Genomic DNA, 16,812 nt, shown 5'->3' with positions numbered 1-16,812 from the left:
GTAATTTAGACAGTGTGTGGAAGCATTTTGATTCTTTTTTTTCCATTTAGAAGAGAATAGTATCAAAATTTATAAAAATGTCAATTGAAAAGTGACTTTTTACAGCCTCATTAAACATCATCTAAATTGTTTTTTAATTATGGACTAATTTTCTTTCCTTTAGCAGACATTCTAATCCAATTTTTAGTAAAATACTATTTCATGACAGCAGCAATCACTTTTTATGATAAATATAATCATGATAAACCTTTGAGAAAATAGGTTTTTCCCATGTAATTCTGCTCTAGTTATAAGCTAAGGGCTTTTAAACTCTCTGGGACTTACAAAGTTCTCAGAAAAGAATGTATGATGAGAGAAGATGCCTATAAATAGAAAACTTTAATCCTCTCTCTATTCACTATTAAATACAAGTTACAAAAGGAGAATTTTACAAAATCATAATTGTTAGTGAATGGAATTTGAAGTGTGGCTGCTTTCCAACACTGAAAAACAAAAACAAAGTGAAAATAATAGATTGTATGGATATTATGATAATTAAGATTAAATTAAGGGAAAATGAGTTTTGTACTTTCTCAAGAGTATACTTGAAACACATGCTAAATATTTATAAATACATCACTCAGATACTAAACCCTTAAGATTCCTGAAAATATTCCCTAAATCAGAAATTATACAGACAATATTTTTTGACAATAAATTTAAAATAGATTGTAGTTCAAAGACTTTCTTTAAAAAATGGTTAAAGAGGCAGCAAAACTTATAGACAGATCATTTAGAAAATCATGACTTGAAAAACTACAATATAACTTAAGGGAACTTATCAAGATATGTTTGGAGGTAAATGTCTTCTTAAAAGTTTTTCATTTAAAATATCTAGGACTTAATATCAATAAATTATTCACTTAAAGAAACTAGGAACAAGTCTAAGGAAGATATGAGAAAAAAGATTAAAAGTTAAAAACAAAGTTAATGAGCTAATAAAAAATTAAACACTTAATTGCTTTTAACAGTAGAAGTAAAATTTACAAGTCAGGTCAGTTCTTTGAGTAGAGGAATTAAATAGAAAATATTCTGCCAGTTACAATGAACAATGTTAAATACTTTCAAATTGGGAACTAGAGTATAATTTTAAAATCAAAATACTAGCATTATGTTTTTGTTTTCTTTGGGAATTTGGTAAGTCTCTAAAACTTATGTGGACAACTGGTAGATAAGAACACCTGTGTTAGGTACAGTGGCACATGTCTGTAATCCCAGCAACTCAGGAGGCTGAGGCAGGAGGATTGCGAGTTCAAAACCAGCCTCAGCAATTTATCGAGGCCCTAATCAACTTAGCAAGATCCACCTCAAAATAAAAAATAAAAAAAGGGGCTGGGGATGTGGCTAGTAAGGGACCATTGGGTTCAAACCCCCGTATCAAATTAAAAAAAAAAAAAAAAAGAACACTCAAGACTTTGGAGGGAACAACAAGGGCTTGGCTGGTAGAGAAAAACTGTTCATAGACTAATCTTGGTGTGTTTTGTTCAGTCTCCAGTCTGTTTCACAGCTTTTGACATTTTTTGGTCCATGTAGGTCTCCATTATTCTTTGGAGACTGAGCAACTCCCAGGTAGTTTCAGTGGCTCCTTCCTTGACTACTGCACAATGGCGATATTGACCATGCCACACTTGCATGTTTTAGGAGCCTCATGGCTGTGGTATAGGAAATTGGCCCTAATGAGGTGGAGGAGAGGCAGGGCCAGAGGGCTGCAGGGCATTGCAAACTATGATGAGTTCCTTCAATATTTTATTCAAAGAGAAACAGTGTGTTTTGAGGCAGGGGATGGGGATTAAACAGAAATATGCTTTTGACTTGTTTAAAGAAAAAAGTATGTTTTGCTCTTATGTACATAAGATTAGAATGTGAGACCAGAGGATTGGAAGAGGTAGGAAGGAAGAACAGAAATTAAGGGGGAAACAAAAAGGAATAGATTCTTTCTTAATAGAATGCAATGAGAGAAATGCTTTACCTCTGTGATCCTCCTTGCCAAAACCCATAATCCCAATATGATTGTGAGAAAAATATAAAAGTTTAAATAAAGAAGCATACTACCAGTACTCTTCGAAATGGCCAAGGTCCTGAAAAATGAGAAACCCTGAGAAATTATCATAACCAAAAGACACCTAAGATGACAGACAGCAAGATGGAATGAGGCATCCAGGATGGGATCCTGGTCAGAAAGAGGACATTCAGAAAAACTAAGAAAATCCAAATAAACCATGGGCTTCATTTAATCGTAACGTATCATTAGAGTTTCATTACTTGTACTTAAGGTTCCATATTAATGATAGGGAAAACAGTAGCAGGGAGTGATATGGGAATTTTCTGTACTATCTATTTTCCACTGATTTATAATGAGTCTAATAATAGAGTGTACTAATAAAAATGAACATAGTTCATTGAACCATATTAACAGAATTGGGGATTGCTGTTAGAACAGCTTCAGGATCCCCTAAATAGTCAGGCAGTAGAGTCTGTCAGCCTTGGCCTGATTGAGAGTTAGCTGTTCTGTGATATGTGAGAGCTTCATCCGATTTCCTACACCAGTGACTTGACCTCAAACTAATGAAGACTTTTAGTATTGAATGGTTCATGAAGGATAGCAATTCTCCCTGCACCAGGACAAGTAGATCCTCCCACTGAACTCAATAGAGATCTGAGTTGAATCTGTAATGAACAGCCTTGGGGAGGCCATCACAGGGAGGTTGGAACCGTACTGAATGCCGGGGGTCAGCAAGATGATCTGTGTCTCTGGGAAATAACTGTATCAGTACAGATAACTGTGAGCAAATCCAGAGCAGGCAGGAAGAAACAATCATTTTTTGTTATTTGATGTGGGTTTTCCTTCAGTCTTTCAAAAAAGGGATTCTCACAATTTGTTCCAGACCTTATAATACATTTGTCTTAGAGCTGGGACCTTCTTTACCCATCCTTATGTACCAGGTGATGGAAACCAGCACCAAAATTGGAGGTGATCCTGCTCTAGCACAACAGATGTCATTCTAAGAAGCATAGCAGGCCAGAATCTGAGACAGGACAGCTGACAGATGCACAGGTGTGTGAGGCTTGAGGGGGGGCAAAGAATGCAAGCAAGGAATTAAGAGAAATGGCATCGATGAAGATGTGGCTCCATAGGGGCAGACATAAGATCACTGACATGCTCAAGAGTCAGAAATTATCTTGCTAGGCTCTGAGAAACAGTAATAGAGCCACTGCCACCTAGGTCACTTAGAAAAACGATGCTACAGGAGACTTCCCTATGTTAAATATTTTTATAGACATTATTTTATAGAATAATTTTTGCTTTGCAGCAAAATCAAGTGCAAGGTACCAGAAATTCCCAGTATCCTCCTGCTCCACATGTACACACAGTCTGCCCCCACCAGCAATATCCCACACCCGAGTGGTACACTTGTTACCATCAATGAAGCTACTGTAGACAGATCAGAGTCACATAGAGTCAGCAATTTACACCAGCATTCACTCTTGGTATTATACAATCTATGAGTTTTGACAAATGTGTAATGACATGTAACTACTAAGTAGTCACTGCCTTAAAAATCCTCTGCGCTCCATCTGTTTATCCTTTCCCCAGTGATCCTTTCCCGCCAGCGACCACTGACCATTTTACTGTCCCTGTAGTTTCAGCTTTTCCAGAATGTCATGTTGTATGTAGGTGGCCTTTTCAGATTGACTTTTTTCACTTAGTAATAATATGCTTTAAGATTGTTCTTTGTCTTAATGCTTGATAGCTCATTTCATTTTAGCACTGAACAATATTCCATGGCCTAGATGTGCCACAGTTTTGTTGTTGTTGTTGTTGTTTTTTTAATCCATTCGCCTACAGAAGGAAATCTTGGCTGTTTCCAAGTTTTAGGAGTTGCAAATAGATGCTATAAATATATGCATACAGATTTTTGTGGAGATAAATTTTCAACTCCTTTGGACAAATATGGAGAAGCTTAATCTCTAGATCACATAGGAGTTACAGTGTGTTTCCTTTTGTAGAAACAGTTAAATTGTCATTCAACATAGACCATTTTGTCTACCAACAATGTGCCATTTGGCATTCCACCAGTGACGAATGAGAGCTCTGGTTGTTTCACATCCTCTCCAGCATTTGATGTCAGTGTTTTGGATTTTGCCCATTATAACAGGTGTGTAGTAGTATCTGATTGTTTTAATTTGCAAAAACTCCCTAATGGCAAACACTGTTGAGCATCTTTGCCTATGCTTATATACCATCTTCTTTGAGGTGTCTGTTCAGGTCTTTGGCTCATATTTAATCAGGTTGTTCATTTCCTATTGTTGGGTTTTAGGAATTCTCTGTATATTTGGCATATAATTCTTTTGCCAGATATGTATTTGCAAATGTTCTCTCCCAGTCTGTGATTTGTCTCCTCTAATAGCATATGAGTTAGGTTGAGAAATATATTGAGGCACTTCATTGGACAAAAAGGGTATTAAGAAATGTGGCCAAAACATAACAAAAAACATTGATGGTGGAAACCTAGCATGCCTAGATATTGCAGTAAAGATTAAGTGATGAGAAAAATTATTGGTATCTTCAGTGTCACACAACATTATTTCATAAATGTGGGTATGTTTGTCTACTAACATGTATCTAAAGACTTTTTTTCAGGCAATAGTCGTAAAAAAGTTTATACCTGGAGTCATTTTTGTTTATTCTTCATTCATTTGCTTAGTTACTTGTTGTGAGGCTTATTTTAACTGTGTGGATTAATCACAAATTATTTTGTTAGAAATCAGCAATGAGGAGTGAAACAATAAGTGCATTATTTTTCCATGAGAAGTTCTATAATAAAAATGAAAATGTTTCTGCATTAATTTGTTTGTGTGTATTTTCCCCTCTGTGTGGCATTTATGTGTGGATGTCTGCTAAGAGTTTGGACTTAATAGATACTCTTTCTTCCTATAGCATGAATTCATAAGAAATTAAGTTGTTTTTGACATGAGGTTGTTTTTCACTTTCTCCTACAGAAGATATACTTTGGCAAGGTCATAAACATTTCTAAAGCAAAAGGTGACTTATTTTTTATTTAAGAAACTATATTGACACACAATCTATGAGACGAGATTGATTTCTTCTTAAGCTTGTGAGTTAAAATCCAGAGAGGTGTCAATGACAAAGATATTATGAGTTGGATTTCATGTGAAGAGCAAATGTTAAAACATTTTTGTTTGCTTAAAATATACTGGAAAAAATATTGGAAAAAAGATGTTAGGCCTGGGTAGCATTGCTGAGAGAAAAGAATGTCCTTAAAGAGGGTGAAAGTAACTATTTTCATCAAGGAGAAGATTAGTAACACAATAGAAAGTGAATATAAATAAGTAATTTGCAAAAAAGGAAATGAAATATGAAACATTTGAAATATTATATAGAAAATTATAAATTAACTAAAAGGATTAATATTTTACTTATATAATTGAGAAGTATATAAAATCGCAATGCCTTACATTATAAAGTTTACATGTATTTTTTTTTGTATTTTACTGTATCTCAGCCATATTTTATGTAGTAAATATATTATTTATAAGTAGAAATATATAGTAAAACTTAATTTTATATTTTAAAACATACTTTAACTTCTATTTTTATATCATTACACTCAATTATGTAGCTCACATTAACGAATTGTAAATAAAAGGGACATGACTGTTATCTCAAGGCATTAGTTTTTAAAAGAACTTACCAAAATGTTTTAATAAACTAAAATATTCATGGATATATTACCTGTCTCTTGGTATTAGCTACCAGATTTTAGCACTATGTCTCAAAGGACTTCCATTTCAATGACATTGACAAGTAAGTGAACAGCATGAGACCCAGCAATCTCCAGGAAAAAAATCCATCTTATTCACAAGTAAAAGGAATACAACCCAATTTGAACTAATCCCCCCACAACTAGCATCTCATCTTGATTAATAATTAAATTTTCTTGATTGCATTTTTTCATTAAAATGAGTATAATAAATAATATTTCATAGGTTAGATTATCAGAATAATTAAATCAAAATGAGATCACCACACATAAAAAAATAAAACCCATGTAGGATGATATTCAAAAGATAGAAGTACTTGGTAGCTATCTGATTACTTAGGAAATGGTAGATAGCACAGTTAAAAATGCTCTGAGGTCATGATCTATTTTCTTTCTCTGCCATACATATGGATTTAATACTATTCATGTTTGAGTTCCAAGATACCATAAATTTGTTACCCTTCTTCTGAAAATTAAGTCAGAATTCTCCTGTTTGGTCAGAATTGCTGGGATAAGTATTGCCATCCTTGACACTGGTTCTTTGGTCCTTTTCCCTTCTGGTTTTACCCTTTGGTTTTACCTCCAACAATGCCTGATGTCTCTCTAAGTCTTCTGAATTCTACCTTTACTTTTCATACTGTAGACATTGCAGATTCCTGAAATATGGGGTGGTGTCCTACAAGTCCTGACAGTTCTCTGGAGCCAGCTGTCCAGTCCTGTGTTTCTACACTGCTGCTGGGACTCTTTGTGGTAGGTCCTGGGAGAGCTCCTGTGCACTATGCTCTCTCTATGCCCTGTGACCCTCAACACTGCCTGGGGTTCTGGTACTCACAGGAGGCACTGACAGGGTTACGAAGGCCAGAAGCTGGTAAGAATTGTTTGTTATAATTCCACATTTTAATTAAAACTTCAAAATTTGTTAAGTAAAATCTGTTATTGAATCTTCATGTTAAAAAGGTCTTTAGGATAACCATATGTCTATGTTTTCAAGACTTAACAGAACCGTTAAACAGTGTAATCTGAACAATATAAGAACCCCATACAAACCAAAACCCATAAAAAAGTAAAAAGGATTCTATCAAAATTACACCTTGTAAAGCTTCAATGATGTAAAATTTGAAAATATAATTTGAAAGATTTGATTTAGCAAGTTCAAATTAAATTATATCGGGGTACTCTTTTCTAAAGACACAGATTCTGAAGGTCTTTGTTTCTACAGAGAGCAAATTAAGGCTAGATGAGTTTAAAACACCAAGTAAGAAAATTACATGAGAAGAAGTTACGTTTTTTTTTTTTAAAAAAAAAAAGCTTGAAGGAAATATTACTGAATAATACATGATTCTATGAATTGTCATGAAATCTAACTCTGTACATGTTTGGAAACTCATTCATTTGTGGTTACTTGGGGTTAATCTTGCTTAGGATAAAATTGAAGATCCTCTCAGGGTGTCATACTTAGATTTTTTAGAGTCTTTGTTAGGCAGATTTAAGTCTTTTGCTCAGAAGGAAGTATGTAGATCTAGAAGCTTATATTCATGCTCTATTTTTTGCCCTCACTCTAAAAGCAATCTGTGGTGAATTAAAAGAAAAAGGAAAATCATTGTGGTGGTTATAAATGACATTGGTGGTCATAAATTATTTGACTATTACTAGAACCCTCTCACAATGCTCAGAACTGTAACCGAGCTAAGCAAGAATTACAATAGATTTTTATGAGGTAAGACAAGATTTCAACAAATTTCAGGTACTTTCAGTGGTTGTATATATTTTTTTCTCAGACTATTGCTGCTGTGTTGGATGAAAAGACATAAAAAGTGGTAGATGATAAAGAAAAATATTGATTGATAATTTATCAAATGGTTTAATGCTTGGGAATTCCATGGTTAATTTTTGGAGGGAAATCTGTTGCATTATTCTTCTGAATTAGTACACTTTAAAGTTGGGGAAAATTCTTAGGAATCTTGAAATTTTGTAAAGGTATTTTATACCTTTATGCCATACAAAAAGAAATGCTGAGTTTTTCATTTCACATAAATTTTATGTACTACACAGAAAATAAGCTTGTTTTGCCTATTTTATAGTGAGTCACCCAGAGCTGTTGTGCTTTACCAAAACCTCTGGCAATCAGGCTCCTCATAGCACACAGAAAGACCGTAGAGCACATTTAATTCATCCATCTGCTGTTCGCATACTGCTATTATAATTTGCAATTCCATGAACAATTTGATGACTTAGGTGTTGAATTAATCGTGTTTGGTCTTGCATCATTTGAATTTCAAATGTGTCTCTCTAATGTATTTCTCTAACTATATTAGATAAATAGTTCAGCTAAATAAACCAAGATCCAAGAAGGAATTAATTCTTTCTTAAAGGCCAAATGACACCCATTTGTAAATACTAGTCATTGAGCAAAACAACCATTGGGTTGTTTCCTTCAATAGATACATGACAAATCAAATGCATTTTCCTTCAACAAACATTTTTAGGGCTACTCTAGAGAAAAAATCATCAGCAATAAAGTAAAATTTAACTCTACCAAATGAATTGCATGAAACTTTTATCTTAGAAAAATCATATACATAGAAGAAACTTCATAAAAGAAACAAGGAATTATTTAAGTTAAACAGATGTCAGTCTGGTGTCCCCCTCACAGGGTTTGAAAAAAGGTCTAAAGAGAAAAGATATTAAAACATATACTTGAATAACACACTAATGGTGATCCAGAATTAGTTAACCACACGATAACGTAATCCTTGGAAAGACATTTTGGCAGATCACTTGAACTCACTTCTAGTTGTTTTCCTGAAACAAATACTTTGCCTTTTAGTCATCAAAATATCTATTCCTTATTCCTCTCTATGTGCACTGCTATGAAATCCATTTTCATAATGAATCATTTAAAGATCATTCTAGATACATAATCTATCACTTCCTTTTTCTTCTTCCTCTAGGTACTTCTTAATTTTTTTCTGTATGCTTTTGGTTTTCTGTATGTTTAGAGCACATTAAAAATTGACTTTGCTTTCTATACAATCCTGTATGAAAAATAAAATATTCAGGAGTTCATATAAGATTTCTTATTAAAATTACCTGTTATTTATCTAAGCTAAGCATTTCCATTTTTATTGCAAACTAGTTATTGTATTTAGAATAAGCAAGGGAGAAAGACACATCTTGTATTCTCTTTGGATCCAATGAGTGTAAAATCATTATGTTGAATGTCAGAAAGTAAATCTATTAAATCTATTTAAAGGTTCAATGATGGCAGTACATTTCTTATATTCCTGGGATAAAGTAATTTTTATTTTAATATAAATATTTGTTATAATATTAAACTTTTATAATTATAAAGGTGTTGCACTAGAATTATACAGACTCAAAAAAAAGTAAAAGAATTTAAATCACTTGCATCCTATAATGCAAACATAAATACTGTCATATCTCAAATGTTTCTTTCAGCCTTTTTGCAATAAACAGATCATAACAGATAGATAAATAGATAGATACAGACAGATGAGTTATAAATAGATGGACCACTATATTATTTTAGAAAATTGGGTCATATTCTTTATAGCGTTTTATATCACTTAGTGTTATATCATGAATATTTTGTCATGTCTATAAATATTCTTAGAAAATCTGATTTTTAGAAGCAATATATTTTGTTAAAATGCACTTAAACTGAGCATTCATTAATCTATTTAACAAGTATCTGTTGATCTACTATGCATATAAATTGTGTTTGATGCATGGAGCCTGGGAAGATTTGCACATCTCCACAGACTGATAGTTCAGGAGATGAAGTACCATATTTAAGAAGCTGTAACACAAGATGGAAAGCACTTAAATACTGTAAAGGAACATCATGCTTTACTATTTCGGAGGAGGACGAAATTAACATCCTGTTTTAGAGTAATCAAAGGAGCCAATGCATTTGAGCTAAGCTTTCAAGGCTGGTTGGACTTTGGACACGTGAATATGAGAAGATCAAGCATTACAAGTAAAGAAAAAGAATGAGCTAAGGAAAAGAAGCAGATGTGCATATAAAATGTGGACAAAATATCTCAGAAAGTGCAGCATAGTACACTCAGGCTTGCAGGTATAGAAAGAACCGTGATGACAGAAAAGACCAAGGTAACAAAGATAAAGGCCATATCAGTGGTGGAGTTTTTGGTGATTATCCCTTTTACTTACTTATTTTCTTCTCAAATTTTATTTTGTGTACAGTGTCAGAAATTCCTTTTATGAAATTGCAGACATAAATTCATTTGATTGCTATTATGCTTTGGATAAGCATCCACCAGAGGTCGGTGGAAAGACGTGGTTGCCAGCCTGTGGCACTACAGGTTTGAGGTAGAACCATAAAGAGGAGGAGACTAGTAGGAGGAAGTTAGATCTTTGAGGGTGAGACTTTGAAAGGGATATTGGGACCCTGGATCCTTTTGCTTTTTCACTTTCTGGCTTCCATGAGCTGAGCAACTTCTTCCAACATGCATTACTGCCATGATGTGCTGTTTCACTATGAACCCAAAAGCACCTGGGCCAGCTGACTCTGGACTGAAACCTCCAAACTGTGAGAAAAACACACCTTTCTTCTTATAAGCGCATTATCTCAGATATTGTGGCACAGTGACAAAAAGTTGAGTAATACAAATATTTCAATAATACTATGAGGTGGATGTAAGTATGAAAGATGAGGAAACTGAGGATATCGAGGATAAAAAACTTGATCAAAGGTACACAATCAGTAGGTACCATCACTAGATATCATACCAAAAACTTTGTGCTGCTTTCTGTTTCTTGTTAAAGGTTTATACTTAATTAAAAATTGCAATAAATTTGTGGGAAAAAAATCAACCTGCAAAATGACACATACTTAGAGAAATTTTATTTATGGGAAGAAATAAAGTTTTCTATGGAAACTTTTTTAAGGAAACTAAATACATATGTTATGGTTTAGATATGAGGTGTTCCCCAAAAGTTCACATGTGAGACAATGCAGGAAGTTTCAGAGGAGAAATGATTAGATTGTGAGAGTCTTAATCCAATCAGTGAATTAATCCTTGATGGGATAAACTGAGTGGTGACTAGAGGCAGGTGGGGTGTGGCTGGAGGAAGGGGTTAATTGGGGACATGGCTATGGGGTATATATTTTGTATCTGCAGTTGGAATCTCTCTCTGCTGCCTGATGTGAGCTGCTTCCCTCTGCCACACTCTCCTGCCAGGATGTTCAACCTCACCCTGAGCCCCGAGGAACAGAGCTGGCCTTCTTTAGATTAAGACCTCTGAAACCATGAGCCTTCAAATAAACTTTTCCTCCTTACAGTTGTTCTGGTCAGATCCTTTAGTCACAATAGTAAAAAAAGCTGACTAAAACAACATGTATTTTCCATAAGTAAATATTGTTTATTTTCACCTCATGAACCAATTTAATTTTGACTCAGCCCTCTGGGTACAGGCATTAAATACTATGACAATAGCTTATCCTCTTGAACAAAACTCTACAAATTCCAAAAGAGGATAGTTTCCCAAGGTCCCAATGTCAAATTTGGGTCCTCTGGGTTCTTTATTTCTAATGATTTTGACTTGGTCACCCCGGGCAGGAATGCAAATACTGATAAAGACCTTGTCACAGGCAGGGATCAAAGTTGACCAAAGACTGGTGCTTTTGAAATTTATTTTTATTTACCTAACAATTTGTTTTATATTTATTCTGCTAGGCAAATTCCACTTGAAAGAGCGAAGCTAAGGAATAATAAGAAAAAGTATACAAGATCTTGTTCATACATGAAGCCATTCAGAGTAGAAGCCAGATACATAGTGTTTGTTGGGGGTTCACAGTTGACCTCACTTAGAGAAAGGCCCTTTCTTCCAACATCCCCAATATTTTGATAACAATGTTCTGTGTACTCCTAAGTAGAAATGCTCTGCAATTAGCACCTCTATCTTAACTTTGCTAGAGAAATTATCAAGCAATGAAAATAATTCTTCCCAATAAGCCATTGCTACATTACTTCTTCTATTCAACACATGTAAGGTACTTCAAAAAAATAAGTCAAGGAAGATATGTTCAGAATTTTCTTCAAAATAATTTTCCATGAAAATGTCTCCCAAGGGAGATGTCTAATTTTATTACTATTCAGAAAGCTCTAGTAAAATTGAAATGGACAAAATTCTAAACTAGGATGTGTAGGAAACAGCTAAATACTACTAAAAATAATGAATTTTTGAAAGTCCAATTTGGACATAACCGATGCTAATTTTAAGCTATCAAAATACTGCAATGCCAATCACCCCCAAATTTAGATAATTATGGATCAAAAAAGAGGTTTCAAATGTTTTTGCAATTTCTTTTTCCAAGAGAAACCCATGTTTGTGCATCCTATCTTTTATGTAATGAAGATTCACACATTTACTATGTAAATGGGACAGTGCAACTTGATGTAGTTAGTGTTCTCTCCCTAGACTACATCAGTCCCAATTTCCAGTTAGATTCCATGTCTCAGGTAATGCCAAATAAAACAGGTCTAACCAGATTCATAATTCAGGACTTGAGGCTGGGAAGAATTTCAATTTTGAATAAACCTCTGGGGCCACCCTTGTAAGGAAATGGCAAAAACAGTTACAGTCAGTGTAACTAAAATTTAGTGGGTGAGTTTGCAATATTTCAGGCAGCCCACAAATTCATGCATGTGAGAAAAAAAGAGTGAAGAGAGACTGCTTTATTTATATCTATATATTTATGCAAATTTTAAGACATAGAGGTATTTGTTTTATATTTTCAAAGTGAATAGGAAATTTTTATGTGTAACTTCATGATTCTGAAACTTCATGTTAAATGATGTTAGCAAGTTCAAGAAATAACCATTTCAGTACTAAAATGAGAAAGATTGGCTGGTTAGCTTGCAGAGTAATTTTAGAGTGAACTATATACAAAGTTAAAAATAATACCATAAGAATTGCCTTCAAGAAAAAAGATTGAATAACACCTTGGACTCTTGGTAAAATTTAAAATACATCCTGGGGTTAATGTGTATCCATTTTATAAGAATTCTAAGATGAAAGGTGAAATCAAGCCTATTTTTTTAGAGTAGCACCTTGTTTGAATTTGAACATGTGCACTCATGCACATAGAGACTCGTGAGCAAAGGCTTTGGTATAATAATATAAGTATTAAAAATGTTTTCTGTCTTCCAAATGAAGTGTGATAAATAAGAAACAAAGGATGGGCTTTTGCTTTTCCTGTATGTTGTGTAAGTTCACCTTTCTCTTTTTATGATTGCTCAATTTTGAATTACGATTTTGATGTTTGAATGGGATATGCATAGTTGACTCATTTGATGAAAATATCAATTAGATGTTCAAGCCCTTGAGGAATCTTCTAGGAACTAAAGTTCCTTTATCACATTGTTCATTTTTTTATTTGCCCTTTCCTTTTATGATTTTTTACTATGTATTATCTGTATTCCAATCTTTCTACTGAGCCCAACGTATAAAAGAAATAAATATACCAATAGGGTGCCTTTGCCTCAGATGCTAACCTCTCAGTGGCTAAGACAACACAGAAATATAAGATAAAGCATTATGACAAGTTAGAGGAAAGTCAATCAGAGAATTGATGGGAAAGAAGAGCTAGCTGTGTTGGCAGAGGGATCTTACAGCATTTCTGTGGGCTTTGTAATTTTCATAATTCTCTAGTAGCTGGGATTATGATTTATATTTTATTCTTTGAGGAAACCAGGACAGAAAGAACTTCATGGATATAAAGGGAATCTAAACTGCTTGATCACAACTTCAGAAAGGTGAGTTTTTATATTTTTTAGTTGAAAATTCAGGATAGAAATGAAATTTCAATGATGTTTGTAGCAGTCTTTGAATAAAAACATTAAATTTGATTTAATTTATGGATCAATATTATAAAGACTGAATATAAGAAAGCAATTTGCAAAGTAACAAAATCAAGAAAAACTGCACATGTGGAAAGTGGTAAAAATACTCTAAGCACTTTAATTTTTAAATTTCCTTTCACTGGGGTTTTTCACTTTTAACTATAGTACAATTAAAATATATTATTGTCTTAATATAGCTTCTGAAAGTTCATTGTTCTAGTATTTCCTGTAGTATACTAATTGTCTTCAAGATACCCTTTTGTGACCTTTAAATAAGGGAACCATATATTATCTAAACTGAAACAGTATTACTATTAAAAATAGGCTCTAATAAAATTGTTCCAGCAGTATCAGTTGTAAACTAGGATTATGTCAAACACACGGAGAAGTATGGTCATTGTGTTATGGGCTGAGTGGTATTTCCAAAAATTCATACGTTCAATTATTGACTCTAATACCTCATAATGCAACCTTATGGGGAGACTCTGCCTTTAAAGAAAGTAATGATTTGGATATGCAGGGTCCCTCAAAAGCTTCTGTGTTAATACAGGAATACTCAGAGGTGACATGATTAGATTATGAAAGCTATAACCTCATCAGCTTATCCTAGTTTGAATGGACTGAGTAGGTGGTAACTGTAGGCAAGGAGGGCATAGCTGGAGGAGGGGGGTCACTGGAGACATGCCCTGGAGGATGACATCTTCCCTGGGACACCTTCCCCTCTTCTGCTTCCTGACCCTACCATAAGCTGAGCAGCTTTCCTCTGCTGGGCCCTGCCTCCATGATATGTTGCCTCACCCTGGGCCCAGAGCAATGGAGTCAGCTCTCTGTGAACTGAGACCTGTGAAACTCTGAGCTGCAATTAACTTTTCCTCCCTGTTGTTCTTATTGGGTATTTTGGTCACAGCAGCACTCCAGCTAACTAAAACAAAGACATGATCAAGTTAAAACAGGGTCCTTAGGGTGGCTCCTAACTCAATGTGACTAATGCCTTTGCAAGATGAAGAAACTGGTACACAGGAAACAGACATTGGGGGGCATAAACAGAAAACAGCCATCTGCAACCTGAGGAGAGGGAAGTGAGGAGAAACCAAACCTGTGGACACCTTGATCCTGGACTTTTAGCCTCCTGAATTGCGAGGAAGTACATTCTGTTCTTAAGCCATCCAGTTTGGGGTATTTATTATGCAGCCCTAGCAAACTAATACACTATAACAGTACTTCACTGCTTTCCTAATATTCCAAAAATTGTAAAATAGTTGTTTATAAAATTTAGCATTAAAAACAATCATTGGGGTCATGATTTAATTTGTAGATCAATAATATAAAAGCTGAATATAGGAATTTATTATATTACTTTCTGCATTAATCTGCAGGTTAATATTAAAATGCAGATTTCTGAGCCCCATTCCAGGCCTACTGAGTCAAATTATCTGAGGTTTGAGTCCAGAAATCCATATACCTGATGATTTATTTTAAGCATACAAGGACCAAGATACCTAAGAAATTTTGATCTGTAACAAGGAGGTGTTTCTTATAATTATAAAGAAGAAAAACGCAAATATTTTAATCAGACTTTCTCTAATGAAACATAATTTTATTTCTTCTATGTCTAGCTATGTTGGTCTTAAAACTCTAGTAGAGAAGTTATAAAATTAGACTACTTTAGACGCAATTCTCAGTTTCACCATTTTTTTGATGTCTATATTCAAGCAAGTTATTTAAATACCCTCAGTCTTTCATGCTATAAAATGGAAATACTATTACCTGTCTGAAGAATGATTGGAAAGAACTGAAAGTAGTACCTGTACAGCAAAAACAAACACACAAAAACCTCAATGAATGCTAATTACTAATTTTATCTATTGAAATCGTCATGTATAGTTATTCTTTTCTGCTGCAATAATTTTGGTGTTATAGTGCTCAGACTGACTTAATAATCCTTTTTTTTTTTCCCCCGGAAAAGTTCCTCAGTTCATCTTTGCCAATCATGTTTTTTTTTTCTCTACTTCAGAACACTGCTAAAAGCCATGTCACCTCTGGCATCTTCTAATTTATGTCAATATCTCAGTGGTAACACATTTAAGTATATATGAGTAATGTACAATAGCACCATAGATGATAAGATCAAAGAGTTCAAGGGCTGTAATGATGGCAGAAATTGTCATCTACTTCTCAGGTTAAGTGATTTGCTCAAGGTCACATGCCTTACTTCTTTCATGACCAGATTTCAAGTGTCTTGATTTCTAGTTACACTGTCCTTTATTCTCAGTGCTATTGTGTAATTTATTGTCTAGCTAGGACACTTCTGAGAGTGTAAGAGGGCACTGTTAAAATCATGTTGGAAAGGTAGACATAAATCAAAATTGTCCTCAGCAAACCAGGATTATGATGCATCAGCCATGGTTTAATAGGTCAATAGAGAATTATTGAGAATTGGACATAGGAGTTTTGTTAAACAGGTTTGCAGAACTGAAAAAGCAAAAAGGAAACAAAAGTTAGAAAAAACTTCAGAAATCAATGATCATATCCTGATGGGGCAATAAAAGGAAAGATATTGAGGTTTTCAAACCTCAGAAGTTTGGAGGAGAGCATCAGAGCCCTGGAATTCAAAAGCTTTTGGGAAAAGGTACCAATTTACTGTTAATGATACCTCAGAAGCTCAAAGGAAGATCTCAGCAGATTTGAGACTCAGTAAGAAGAAGGCCATCAATGAGAAATAGGTTTTCACCAAACACTGAATCTGTTGGTACCTGGATCTTGGAGTTTTCAGCCTTTAGAACTATAAGAAATAAGCTTCTGTTGTTGCTAAGGTACAAAGTCTAAGGCATTTTCTAACAGCTGCCCAAATGCACTAAGACAACTGGTTAGTAAAGCAGATTCTCCCCCATTATGTAGGTGGGCTTGTCCAATCGGTTTTAGGCCTTAATAGAACAAAGACTGGCATTTCTTGAGAAGAAATTCTGCTAACAAACCTGCCTCTGGACTCAAACTGTAACTCTTCCCTTGGTCTGTAGCACACTAGTCTATCACATCAGATTTTGGACTTGCCATAATCTCATAGACCAGTTCCTTTATATATATATATATATATATATATA

At 34.3% G+C, this 16,812-nt stretch overlaps 1 protein-coding gene and 1 long non-coding RNA gene across 10 annotated transcripts in view; one reads left to right on the top strand and one right to left on the bottom strand.

The window, feature by feature from the left end:
• The window catches only part of Marchf1 (membrane associated ring-CH-type finger 1), a 732,725-nt gene that overhangs the window by 339,711 nt on the left and 376,202 nt on the right, over positions 1–16,812 (bottom strand). The window lies entirely within an intron of this gene.
• Positions 5,644–16,812, top strand: part of LOC125612844 — a 12,338-nt gene continuing 1,169 nt past the window's right edge. The window contains exons 1-2 of the long non-coding RNA XR_007343325.1: positions 5,644–10,395; positions 13,564–13,624. This is a non-coding gene — a long non-coding RNA (uncharacterized LOC125612844). The remainder of the gene's footprint in view (positions 10,396–13,563; positions 13,625–16,812) is intronic.

Source organism: Marmota marmota, unplaced genomic scaffold, assembly GCF_001458135.2.
Source record: "Marmota marmota marmota unplaced genomic scaffold, marMar, whole genome shotgun sequence".
Classification (NCBI taxonomy): Eukaryota; Metazoa; Chordata; class Mammalia; order Rodentia; family Sciuridae; genus Marmota; species Marmota marmota.
This window is presented reverse-complemented; position numbering and strand designations above follow the sequence as displayed.